The following is a 13,673-nucleotide window of genomic DNA, read 5'->3' on the forward strand; positions in this document are numbered from 1 at the left end:
GCAGAAGCTAATCCTTGTGCTAAGATATGGAGGTGGGTTTTCCGGGTCCCAGAGAGGAAGAGGAGGCCACCATAGAGAATGAGGCCCTTTTTGGCCAGGGAGAGAGAGGAGACAGACACCATGTAATCTGTCTAGTTCAGGTTAGACCTCGCGGTGGGCTTAGACACTAGAACTCCAACATAGGAAAGCTGATGAGCTTAGGATAATAGATTCCACACCCAGTGGTTGTGTCATCTGGTTGATTTTAAATATTAAGATGGTCTGGTGTTTCCCATCCGCAAAGATTCAGGTGGGCAAGAGAGAGGGCACAGCCATGAGTTGGCAGTTGGCAGTTGGTAGAACCAGCCACAGGGGTGGATGGTCTGTGGAACGCGTAGCTCCAGGCATTCTTCCAGGCATTCTTAGGAGGGATGGTTACTGAGCGGCATGGCAGCGCCTGCCGCAAGAGTGGACTGCAGTCTAGGGAAGGGGCCAGCTGAAAAGATGTAACTAACAGGCAGGCAGTTAAATAGCGTGGATCTGAATGAGACCAGCGTGGTCGTTGGCGGCGTGGTGGAATTAGCCTCGAGAGCTCTGTTAGAGCCTAGCATGGCCATCTTCTGAAAGGCCCAACAAGCAGCCGACTGAGGCAGACACAGATACACCCTACCAATGGACTGAAGTCTGGGATCCCTGTGGTTGAATTAGGGAAAGGCTGGAAGAAGCTGAGGAGGAGCGTGAGCCCAGGAGGGAGACCAGTAGTCTCAACTAACCTGGACCCCTGAGATCTACAGCAGAAGACTGCCTGTTCTGGCCTCAGTGAGAGAAGAAGCATCTAACCCTTGAGAGCAAGAGACTTGAGGCCCCCAGGGAATGGGGAGACCAGGTGGAGTGGGGTTGGGTGGGGGGCATCTTCTTGGAGACGGGGGAGAGGAGGAATGGGATGAGGAACTGTGGGAGAGCAGACTGGGACTGTGTAATGACTGGAATGTAAATAAATAAAAGTAATTTAGAAAATGGACAACTAAATAATTAATGCATGCAAATCTCTTTCTGAGCACTGTTTTTGTTATGCCTTTTCATAAACCATAGAAACTCATCCATGTGACCCGGAAAGTGCCTTAAACTCAGACCATTGCCGACTGCATGTGTATGTTTCCTGCTCAGAGCTATGCAAAACTACAAGGCCTTCCACAACATAAAGTCTTAAGGTTTGCCACTGAGATTTCACGCCGTTTCCTGTTTGAGGGGGACGACCTGACAAGTCTCTCTTGAGCTAAAGAGGAAAACGTGGTGTCAACAAATCGTTTTGAAATTTCAGAAAGTAAAGAGAAATAAAGGAATGTAGGTTTTCTTTGTGCATAGCCACTGAATTTGAAGAATTTCTGCCTGAATAATTGCCCCACTGCTCTAATTTATTAAAATTACAGAATGACAGTATTGTTAAAGTTGGATTTTATAGAACAGGAAGTAGTAAGGTGACAAAAAGAATGCTATAGTAGAGTTGGAAATTCTCAGTTGAGCTGAGTTTTCATGCCCTTACTGTCCAAGTTTAAGACTTGGAACACACACACACACACACACACACACACACACACACACACACACACACACACAATTTTACATATACAATTACCTAATGTATTAAACAATCATTGTGCTCCCAAATACTGTATAACCACATTATTCTTACATTTATTTCCATTTTAATTCATTTGGCCTTCTGAGACAGGGTCTCTCAATATAGCTCTAGCTATCTTGGAACTCACTATGTAGAACAGGGTGGCCTCAAACTTAACAGGAATCCATCTTTCTCTACCTCCCAAGTGCTGGGATTAAAGAGGGCTCTGGCTGTATATGTGGCAGAGGATGGCCATGTTGGGCATCAGTGGGAGGAGTGACCCTTGGACCTGAGGAGGTTCGATGCCCCAGTGTAGGGGAATGCCAGGGCTGGAAGGCGGGAGTGGGTAGGTGGGTGGGGGAGTACCCTCATAAAGGCAAGGGGAGGGGGAAGGGATAGGGGGTTTCCAGAGGGGAGACCTGGAAAGGGGATAACATTTGAAATGTAAATAAGGAAAATATCCAATTAAAGAAAAGCAAAGCTGACCATCACCATACTCTACTTACATAATATATTTATTTTAACCAGCAAAGGCTACCTGGGGAAAATTCTAATCAAAAGTAAATGTTGACTGTGTACTGGCTCTCATATGAGATAGCATGATGGCTCAATGAAGACTTCCATTCCTTTACCCTAGTGTTACCTGTCCCTTGTTATGTGCAAATGCCAGCTCAAAGGAATTCTTAGTTTCTTGTGAGGCTCTTTATCATCTCCACTGTGTGGGACTGTTTCAAAACAGACAAAGAAACTGGTGTTCATAGATTGATTTCTAGAAATAGAAGAATTTCCAAAAACAGAAAAGTCTGTCTCATATATAATGTTCTCAGATGTTTCATTTACAAGTTCCAAAAGCAATGGAAAGCCAGCAACAAAGCTGTCACTAGAAAAGAACTGACAGAGATAGTTCCTTCAAGTTATGATAGAAGATGGCACTTTCTTACATCAGGCAGAAAACTTTCATTAACCGGGGCTAAATGTAAGGAGCATGAAATAAGATGAATACAAGTAATAACTCCACTGTTGTGGGATTCATAAAAAAATGCCAAATGCAGAAATATATTGATAGGCATATTTCCTATATGTGTTATTATTGCCATTATTTTTAGTAACATCATGAACACACCAGTGGCAGAGACCACACTAGACAATTTGGGTATGTTTGGATAGTTCTGGTTTATCCATGTTTTTGAAACACAGTCTATGACAGTTACTTTTCAATATCATGTGTTCTCTGGTCTGTACATGCATGTGGTTAGCTAGCTTAGCTGTTCCAAGAGGAAGTGTGACCTGTGTTGGTGATGATCCTTACCTTTCTTCATTTTGGTTTTCTTGTGGTGCATTCTGGGCAAACTCAAGCACTGAGAGTCCTCACCAGCCCTTTATCTTTCTCCTTTGTGAAGTGTTCCTCTTCTGTTGCATTGTGGATGAACGGGGGCCAGGAAATAGAGGTAAGTAGTGCTAAAATCTATGCAAGACACGATAAGTGGTTATGCTGGTTGAATTATATATTTAAGCACTTCCAGTGTCTCTTGAATTAGGTAAAGTGCAGGTTCATCTCTACTTGAGGGGCTCGTGTGGCAAGACCTCATGCCTGAGACAACAGATTGTATGGGGAGGAGTTGGGGAAGAAGGGTAGAATAATCAAAATACATTGTATGAAATTCTCAAAGAACTAATAGAATAGTATTTTTTAAAAGTTGTAGATATAAAAATGCTCAAACAGTGTTTTACAGAATAACAAACATTTGTTGGACTTTTTTAAAAAATGAAAGTAGATTCTTTTCACACAATATATATATATATTTTAATTAGGTATTTTCCTCGTTTACATTTTCAATGCTATCCCAAAGGTCCCCCATACCCACCCCCCCCAATCCCCTACCCACCCACTGCCCCTTTTTGGCCCTGGTGTTCCCCTGTACTGGGGCATATAAAGTTTGCAAGTCCAATGGGCCTCTCTTTGCAGTGATGACCGACTAGGCCATCTTTTGATACATATGCAGCTAAAGACAAGAGCTCCCGGGTACTGGTTAGTTCATACTGTTGTTCCACCTATAGGGCTGCAGTTCCCATTAGCTCCTTGGGTAATTTCTCTAGCTCCTCCATTAGGGGCCGTGTGACCCATCCAATAGCTGACTGTGAACATCCACTTCTGTGTTTGCTAGGCCCCGGCATAGTCTCACAAGAGAGAGCTATATCTGGGTCCTTTCAGCAAAATCTTGCTAGTGTATGCAATGGTGTCAGCATTTGGAAGCTGATTATGGGATGGATCCCTGCATATGGCAATCACTAGATGGTCCATCCTTTTGTCACAGCTAAAAATTTTGTCTCTGTAACTCCTTCCATGGGTGTTTTGTTCCCATTTCTAAGAAAGGGTAAAGTGTCCACACTTTGGTCTTCGTTCTTCTTGAATTTCATGCGTTTGGCAAGTTGTATCTTATATCTTGGGTATCTTAAGTTTCTGGGCTAATATCCACTTATCAGTGAGTACATATTGTGTGAGTTCCTTTGTGATTGGGTGACTTCACTCAGGATGATACCCTCCAGGTCCATCCATTTGCCTAGGAATTTCATAAATTCATTTTTTTAATAGCTGAGTAGTATTCCATTGTGTAAATGTACCACAATTTCTGTATCCATTCCTCTGTTGAGGGGCATCTGGGTTCTTTCCAGCTTCTGGCTATTATAAATAAGGCTGCTATGAACATAGTGGAGCATGTGTTCTTCTTACCGGTTGGGACATCTTCTGGATATATGCCCAGGAGAGGTATTGCGGGATCCTCCGGTAGTACTATGTCCAATTTTCTGAGGAACCGCCAGACTGATTTTCAGAGTGATTGTACAAGCTTGCAATCCCACCAACAATGGAGGAGTGTTCCTCTTTTTCCACATCCTCGACACCATCTGCTGCCACCTGAATTTTTGATCTTAGCCATTCTGACTGGAGTGAAGTGGAATCTCAGTGTTGTTTTGATTTGCATTTCCCTGATGATTAAGGATGTTGAACATTTTTTCAGGTGCTTCTCTGCCATTCGGTATTCCTCAGGTGAGAATTCTTTGTTCAGCTCTGAGCCCCATTTTTTAATGGGGTTATTTGATTTTCTGGAGTCCACCTTCTTGAGTTCTTTATATATATTGGATATTAGTCCCCTATCCGATTTGGGATAGGTAAAGATCCTTTCCCAATCTGTTGGTGGCCTTTTGTCTTATTGACGGTGTCTTTTGCTTTGCAGAAGCTTTGCAATTTTATGAGGTCCCATTTATCGATTCTTGATCTTACAGCACAAGCCATTGCTGTTCTATTCAGGAATTTTTCCCCTGTACCCATATCTTCAAGGCTTTTCCCTACTTTCTCCTCTATAAGTTTCAGTGTCTCTGGTTTTATGTGGAGTTCCTTAATCCACTTAGATTTGACCTTAGTACAAGGAGATAGAAATGGATCAATTCGCATTCTTCTACATGATAACAGCCAGTTGTGCCAGCACCATTTGTTGAAAATGCTGTCTTTTTTCCACTGGATGGTTATAGCTCCCTTGTCAAAGATCAAGTGACCATAGGTGTGTGGATTCATCTCTGGGTCTTCAATTCTGTTCCATTGGTCTACTTGTCTGTCACTATACCTGTACCATGCAGTTTTGATCACAATTGCTCTGTAGTACAGTTTTAGGTCTGGCATGGTGATTCCACCAGAGGTTCTTTTATCCTTGAGAAGAGTTTTTGCTATCCTCGGTTTTTTGTTATTCCAGATGAATCTGCCGATTGCCCTTTCTAATTCGTTGAAGAATTGAGTTGGAATTTTGATGGGGATTGCATTGAATCTGTAGATTGCTTTTGGCAAGATGGCCATTTTTACAATGTTGATCCTGCCAATCCATGAGCATGGGAGATCTTTCCATCTTCTGAGATCTTCTTTAATCATCCATCCTGACCAAGTAGGTTTCATCCCAGTGATGCAGGGATGGTTCAATATACGGAAATCCATCAAAGTAATCCAGTATATAAACAAACTCAAAGACAAAAACCACATGATCGTCTCGTTAGATGCTGAGAAAGCATTTGACAAAATCCAACATCCATTCATGATAAAAGTCTTGGAAAGATCAGGAATTCAAGGCCCATACCTAAACATGATAAAAGCAATGTACAGCAAACCAATAGCCAACATCAAAGTAAATGGTGAGAAGCTGGAAGCAATCCCACTAAAATCAGGGACTAGAAAAGGCTGTCCACTCTCGCCCTACCTATTCAACATTGTACTTGAAGTCCTAGCCAGAGCAATTAGACAACAAAAGGAGATCAAGGGGATACAAATTGGAAAGGAAGAAGTCAAAATATCACTTTTTGCATATGATATGATAGTATATATAAGTGACCCTAAAAATTCCACCAGAGAACTCCTAAGCCTGATAAACAGCTTCAATAAAGTAGCTGGATATAAAATTAACTCAAACAAGTCAATGGCTTTTCTGTACACAAAGGATAAACAGGCTGAGAAAGAAATTAGGGAAACAACACCCTTCTCAATAGTCACAAATAATATAAAATACCTTGGCGTGACTCTAACTAAGGAAGTGAAAGATCTGTATGATAAGAACTTCACAATATATTTTGATTGTGGTTCCTCCTCCCTCAAGTCCTCCCAGACCCTCTCCACCTCTCCACCTACCAAAAATCACATGTTTTTTTTTTGTCTTTTGTTTTTCTCATTAGAAAACAAACAGACATTCGGAGAAAAAAAGGAAAGAAAAGAAGATACAATGAAAACAAACAAATCTGAATGGGACAAAACCACAAACAAACAAATAAATGAAGAGCCAAATAAAAAGCACAAGAAACACAAATAGATCCAGAAACACACACACTGGCATTCAGGGAAATCTCATAAAAATGCAAAATTAGAATTCATAATACACAAGCAAAAGCCCTACAAGGTAAGAAAAAGAGAGGAAGGAAGGACGAGGGATGAGAGCGAGAAAGAAGGGAGCCTTAGGAATGGTTTTGTTCTCAGTTAGACTCTGATGGAGAAACCTAATTTGTCCTTTGTGAATGGTTATCAATTAGAGATAACTTCTGGGAGAGGGGGCGGGGCTCATGTCCACTTCCCGTTTCAGCACTGGGACCCCATCAGGATGAGTCCTGTGTATGCTGCCATTTTTACTATAGTTATCTGACTGATCCATGAGTATAGGAGGCCTTTCCAACTTCTAATATCTTCTTCAGTTTCTTAAAGTTTTTATAATACAAGTCCTTCACTTGTTAGGTTGGAGTTACACCACTATATTTTATGTTTTTAAGGCTATTGTAAAAGATGTTGTTTTATGATTTCTTCTTCAATTCATTTGTCATTTGCATATAGAAAATTTACTGATTCATGTGTATCAATTTTGTACCCTGCTACTTTGCTGAAGTATTTATCATCTGTAGGAATTCCCAGTGGAATTATCAGGTCAGTAATGTTTACTGCCATATAATTTTTAAATAAAGACATTTGACTTCTTCACTTCCTATTTGCATTCCTTTGATCTCCTTCCACTGCCTTACTACTCTAGCTAAGACTGTTGAAGTTAAGTCTGGTTCTTCCTCCCAGCCCCATGCTCCAAGAAATAAGACTAAGGCTCAAAATATATTTACAGATACCTTGGTCATATAGCTAGGCTCTTCTCTAACTAGATTTTTTTATTGACTATTTTATTTATTTACATTTATTTATTTAGACATTTTCTTTATTTACATTTCAAATGTTATCCCCTTTCCTATTTTCCTCTCCAAAAATCACCTCCCCCCCTTGCTCCCCAACCCACCCACTCCTGTTTTCTGGCCCTGAAAATTCCTCTACTGGGGCATAGAACCTTCACAAGACCAAGGGCCTCCCCTCCCATTGATGGCTGAGTAGGCCATCCTCTGCTACATATGCAGCTAGAGACATGAGTCTCATCATGTGATTTCTTTGATTGGTAGTTTAGACCCAGGAGGCTCTGGGGGTACTGATTAGTTCATACTATTGGTCTTCCTATAGGGCTGCAAACCCCTTCAGCTCCTTGGGTACTTTCTCTAGCTCCTTCCTTGGAGATCCTGTGCTCCATCCAATGGATGACTGTGCATATCCACTTCTGTATTTTCCAGGCACTGGAAGAGCCTCTCAGGAGACAGCTATATCAGGCTCCTTTCAACAAGCACTTGTTGGTGTCCAAAATAGTGCCTGGGTTTGGTGACTGTGGGATGGATCCCCAGGTGGGGCAGACTCTGGATAGTCATTCCTTCAGTAGCTGCCCCACATTTTGTAACTCCTTCCATGGGTGTTTTGTTCCCCCTTCTAAGAAGGATCGAAGTATCCAAACGTTGGTCTTCCTTATTCTTGAGTTTCAAGTGTTATGCAAATTGTATATTGGGACTTGGAGTTTCTGGGCTAATATCCACTTATCAGTGAGTGAATATCATGTGTGTTCTTTTGTGGTTGGGTTACCTCACTCAGGATGATATCCTCCAGATACATCAATTTGTCTAAGAATTCCATAAATTCATTGTTTTAATAGCTGAGTAGTACTCCATTGTGCAAACGTACCGCATTTTCTGTATCCACTCGTCTGTTGAGGGACATCTGGGTTCTTTCCAGCTTCTGACTATTATAAATAAGGCTACTATGAACATAGTGGAGCATGTGTCCTTATTACAAGTTGGAGCACCTTCTGGGTATATACCCAAGAGTGGTATTGCTGGATCTTCAGGTAGTAATATGGCCAGATTTCTGAGGAAACACCAGACTGATTTCCAGAGTGGTTGTACCAGCTTGCAATCCCACCAGCAATGGAGGAGTGTTTCTCTTTCTCCACATCCTTGCCAACATCTGCTGTCACCTGAATTTTTGATCTTAGCCATTCTGACTGGAGTGAAATGGAATCTCAGGGTTGTTTTGATTTGCATTTTCCTGATGATTAAGGATGCTGAACATTTTTTTTTTTTTTTTGGTGTTTCTCAGCCATTCGGTATTCATCATTTGAGAATTCTTTGTTTAGCTCTGTACCCCATTTTTAATAGGGTTATTTAATTTTCTGGAGTCCAACTTCTTGAATTCTATATATATTGGATATTAGTCCCCTATATGATTTAGGATTGGTAAAGATTTTTTCCCAATCAGTTGTTTTTTTTGTTGTTGTTGTTGTTTGTTTGTTTGTTTGTTTTTTGTTTTTGGCTTATTGACAGTGTCCTTTGCCTTACAGAGGCTTTGCAATTGATTCTTGATCTTACAACACAAGCCATGGGTATTTTGTTCAGGATCCCCTGTGGAAATATCTTTGAGGCTCTTCCCCACTTTCTCCACTATAAATTTTAGTGTATCTGGTTTTATATGGAATTCCTTGATTCACTTAGACTTGAGCTTTGTACAAGGAGATAAGAATGGATCAATTTGCATTCTTCATGCTAACTGCCAGTTGAGCCAGCACTATTTGCTGAAAAGGCTGTCTTTTTTTTTTATACTGGATGGTTTTAGCTCCTTTGTCAAAGATCAAGTGACCATAGGTATGTGGGTTCATTTCTGGGTCTTCAATTCTATTCCATTAATCTACCTGTCTGTCACTGTACCAGTACCATGCAGTTTTTATCACAATTGCTCTGTAGTACAGTTTTAGGTCCGGCATGGTGATTCCCCCAGAGGTTCTTTTTCTTTTTTTTAATTAGGTATTTTCTTCATTTACATTTCAAATGCTATCTCAAAAGTCCCCCAGACAAACCCCCCACTCCCCTACCCACCCACTCCCACTTCTTGGCCCTGGTGTTCCCTGATACTGAGGCAAAAAACTTTGTAAGACCAAGGGGCCTCTCTTCCCTCTCTTCTGATCCATATGCAGCTAAAGACACAGGCTCCAGGGGGTACTGGTTAGTTCATAATGTTGTTCCACCTACAGGGTTGCAGTCCCCTTTAGCTCCTTGAGTACTTTCTCTAGCTCCTCCATTGGGGGCCCTGTGGTCCATCCAATAGCTGACTGTGAGCATCCACTTCTGTGTTTGCTAGGACATGGCATAGTCTCACAGGAGACAGCTATATCAGGATCCTTTCAGCAAAATCTTGCTGGTGTATGCAATGGTGTCTGCGTTTGGAGACTGATTATGGGATGGATCCCCAGGTATGGCAGTCTCTAGATGGTGGATCTTTTCGTTTCAGCTCCAAACTTTGTCTCTGTAACTCAATCCATGGGTGGTTTGTTCCCAATTCTTTTTTTTTTTTAAAGATTTATTTATTTATTATATGTAAGTACACTGTAGCTGTCTTCAGACACTCCAGAAGAGGGAGTCAGATCTCATACGAGATGGTTGTGGGCCACCATGTGGTTGCTGGGATTTGAACTCCAGACCTTCAGAAGAGCAGTCAGGTGCTCTTACCCACTGAGCCATCTCACCAGCCCTTGTTCCCAATTCTAAGAAGGGGCAAAGATTCCACACTTTGGTTTTCATTCTTCTTGAGTTTCATGTGTTTTGCAAATTGTATCTTGCATCTTGGGTATTCTAAGTTTCTGGGCTAATATCCAGTTATCAGTGAGTACATATCATTCGAGTTCCTTTGTGATAGGGTTAACTCACTCAGGATGATGCCCTCCAGGTCCATCCATTTGCCTAGGAATTTCATAAATTAATTCTTTTTAATAGCTGAGTAGTGCTCTATTGTGTAAATGTACCATATTTTCTGTATCCATTCCTCTGTTGAGTGGCATCTGGGTTCTTTCCAGCTCTGGCTATTATAAATAAGGCTGCTATGAACATAGTGGAGCATGTGTCCTTCTTACCAGTTGGAACATCTTCTGGATATATGCCGAGGAGAGGTATTGCGGGATCCTCTGGTATTACTATGTCCAATTTTCTGAGGAACCACCAGACTGATTTCCAGAGTGGTTGTACAAGCTTGCAACCCCACCAACAATGGAGGAATGTTCCACTTTTTCCACATCCTTGCCAGCATCTGCTGTCACCTGAATTTTTGATCTTAGCCATTCTGACTGCTGTGAGGTGGAATCTCAGGGTTATTTTGAGTTGCATTTTCCTGATGATTAAGGATGCTGAACATTTTTTCAGGTGCTTCTCAGCCATTTGGTATTCCTCAGGTGAGAATTTTTTGTTTAGCTCTGAGCCCCATTTTTTAATGGGGTTATTTGATTTTCTGGAGTCCACCTTCTTGAGTTCTTTATATATATTGGATATTAGTCCTCTATCTGATTTAGGATTGGTAAAAATCCTTTCCCAATCTGTTGGTGGCCTTTCTGTCTTATTGACAGTGTCTTTTGCCTTACAGAAGCTTTGTAATTTTATGAGGTCCCATTTGTCAATTCTTGATCTTACAGCACAAGCCAATGCAATTCTATTCAGGAATTTTTCCCCTGTGCCCATATCTTCAAGGCTTTTCCCCACTTTCTCCTCTATAAGTTTAACTATGTCTGGTTTTATGTGGATCAATCCACTTAGATTTGACCTTAGTACAAGGAGATAGGAATGGATCAATTCACATTCTTCCACATGATAACCACCAGTTGTGCCAGCACCATTTGTTGAAAATGCTGTCTTTTTTCCACTGGATGGTTTTAGCTCCCTTGTCAAAGATCAAGTGACCATAGGTGTGTGGGTTCATTTCTGGGTCTTCAATTCTATTCCATTGTTCTACTTGTCTGTCGCTATACAGTACCATGCAGTTTTTATCACAATTGCTCTGTAGTACAGCTTTAGGTCAGGCATGGTGATTCCACCAGAGGTTCTTTTATCCTTGAGAGGAGTTTTTGCTATCCTAGGTATTTGTTATTCCAGATGAATTTGCAGATTGCCCTTTCTAAGTCATTGAAGAATTGAGTTGGAATTTTGATGGAGATTGCATTGAGTCTGTAGATTGCTTTTGGCAAGATAGCCATTTTTACTATATTGATCCTGCCAATCCATGAGTATGGGAGATCTTTCCATCTTCTGAGAAATTCTTTAATTTCTTTCTTCAGAAACTTGAAGTTCTTATCATACAGGTCTTTCACTTCTTTAGTTAGAGTCATGCCAAGGTATTTTATATTATTTGTGACTATTGTGAAGGATGTTGCTTTCCTAATTTCTTTCTCAGCCTGTTTGTCCTTTGTGCAAAAAAAGGCTATTGATTTGTTTGAGTTAATTTTATATCCAGCTACTTCACTGAAGATGTTTATCAGGTTTAGGAGTTCTCTGGTGGAATTTTTAGGGTCACTTATATATACTATCATATCATCTGCAAAAAGTGATATTTTGACTTCTTCCTTTTCAATGTTTATCCCCGTGGTCTCCTTTTGTTGTTGAATTGCTCTGGCTAGGACTTTAAGTACTATGTTGAATACGTAGTGAGAAAGTGGGCAGCCTTTTCTAGTCCCTGAGTTTAGTGGGATTGCTTCCAGCTTCTCACCATTTACTTTGATGTTAGCAACTGGTTTGCTGTAGATTGCTTTTATCATGTTTTGGTATGGGCCTTGAATTCTTGATCTTTCCAAGACTTTTATCATGAATGGGAGTTGGATGTTTTTAAATGCTGTCTCTGCATCTAATGAGATGATCAAGTGGTTTTTGTCTTTGAGTTTGTTTATATAGTGGATTACATTGATGGATTTCTGTATATTAAACCATCCCTGCATCCCTAGAATAAAACCTACTTGGTCAGGATGGATGATTGTTTTGATGTGTTCTTGGATTCAGTTAGCAAGAATTTTATTGAGTATTTTTCCCAGAGGTTCTTTTATTGTTGAGAATAGGTTTTGGTATCCTAGGATTTTTGTTATTCCAGATGTATTTGCAAATTTCCCTTTTTAACTCTGTGAAGAATTGAGTTGTAATTTTGTTGGGGATTGCATTGAATCTGTAGGTTACTTTTAGCAAGATAGCCATTTTGACTATATTAATCCTGCCAATCCATGAGCATGGGAGATTCTTCGATCTTCTGAGATCTTTGATTTTTTTTTTCCCTGAGAGTTGTAGTTCTTACCATACAGATCTTTCACTTCCTTAGTTAGAGTCACACAAGGTATTTTATTTTATTTGTGACTATTGAGAAGGCTCTTGTTTCCCTGATTTCATTCTCAGCCTGTTTATCCTTTGTGTACAGAAAGGCCACTGATTTGTTTGAGTTAATTTTATATCCAGCTAATGCACTGAAGTTGTTTCCTGGTTTAGGAGTTCTCTGGTGGAATTTTTCGGGTCACTTATATACACTATCATATCATCTGCAAATAGTGATATTTTGACTTCTTCCTTTCCAATTTGTATCTCTGTGATCTCCTTTTGTTTTCGAATTGCTCTGGCTAGGACTTCAAGTAGTATATTGAATAGGTAGGGAGAAAGTGGGCAGCCTTGTCTAGTTCCTGATTTTAGTGGGATTGCTTCAAGTTTCTCTCCATTTAATTTGATGTTGGCTACTGGTTTGCTGTATACTACTTTTATAATGTTTAGGTATGGGCCTTGAATTCATGTTCTTTCCAAGACTTTTATCATGAATGGGATTTGGATTTTGTCAAATGCTTTCTCTGCATCTATCGAGATGATCATGTGTTTTTTGTCCTTGAGTTTGTTTATATAATGGATTGTGTTGATGGATTTCTGTATATTATACCATCCCTGCATCCCTGGGATTTAGCCTACTTGTTCATGATGGATGATCATTTTGATGTGTTCTTGGATTCAGTTTGCAAGGATTTTATTGAGTATTTTTGCATCGATATTCCCAAGGGAAATTGGTCTGAAATCTCTTTCTTTGTTGGGTCTTTGTATGGTTTATGTATAAGAGTAATTGTGGCTCCATAAAACGAATTGGGTAGAGTACATTCTGTTTTTATTTTGTGGAATAGTTTTAGGAAAATTGGAATTAGGTCTTCTTTGGAGGTCTGATAGAACTCTGTACTAAACCCATCTGGCCCTGGGCTTATTTTTGGTTGGGAGACTATTCATGAATATTTCTATTTCTTTAGGGTATTTGGGACTGCTTAGATCATTAGTTTGGTCCTGATTTAACTTTGGTACCTGTTATCTGTCTAGAAAATTGTCCATTTCATCTAGGTTTTCCAGTTTTGTTAAGTACAGGCTTTTCTAC

General features: G+C 40.3%; 1 long non-coding RNA gene across 1 annotated transcript; it reads left to right on the forward strand.

Moving 5' to 3' along the window:
- Positions 1-392: 392 nt before the first annotated feature.
- On the forward strand, positions 393-3,048 carry Gm36065. Its single transcript, XR_380308.2, has 3 exons — positions 393-865; positions 1,072-1,190; positions 2,957-3,048. It is a non-coding gene; the product is annotated as a predicted gene, 36065 (long non-coding RNA).
- The last annotated feature ends 10,625 nt before the right edge of the window (positions 3,049-13,673 follow it).

This window comes from Mus musculus, chromosome 10, assembly GCF_000001635.26.
Source record: "Mus musculus strain C57BL/6J chromosome 10, GRCm38.p6 C57BL/6J".
In the NCBI taxonomy this organism is placed as follows: Eukaryota; Metazoa; Chordata; class Mammalia; order Rodentia; family Muridae; genus Mus; species Mus musculus.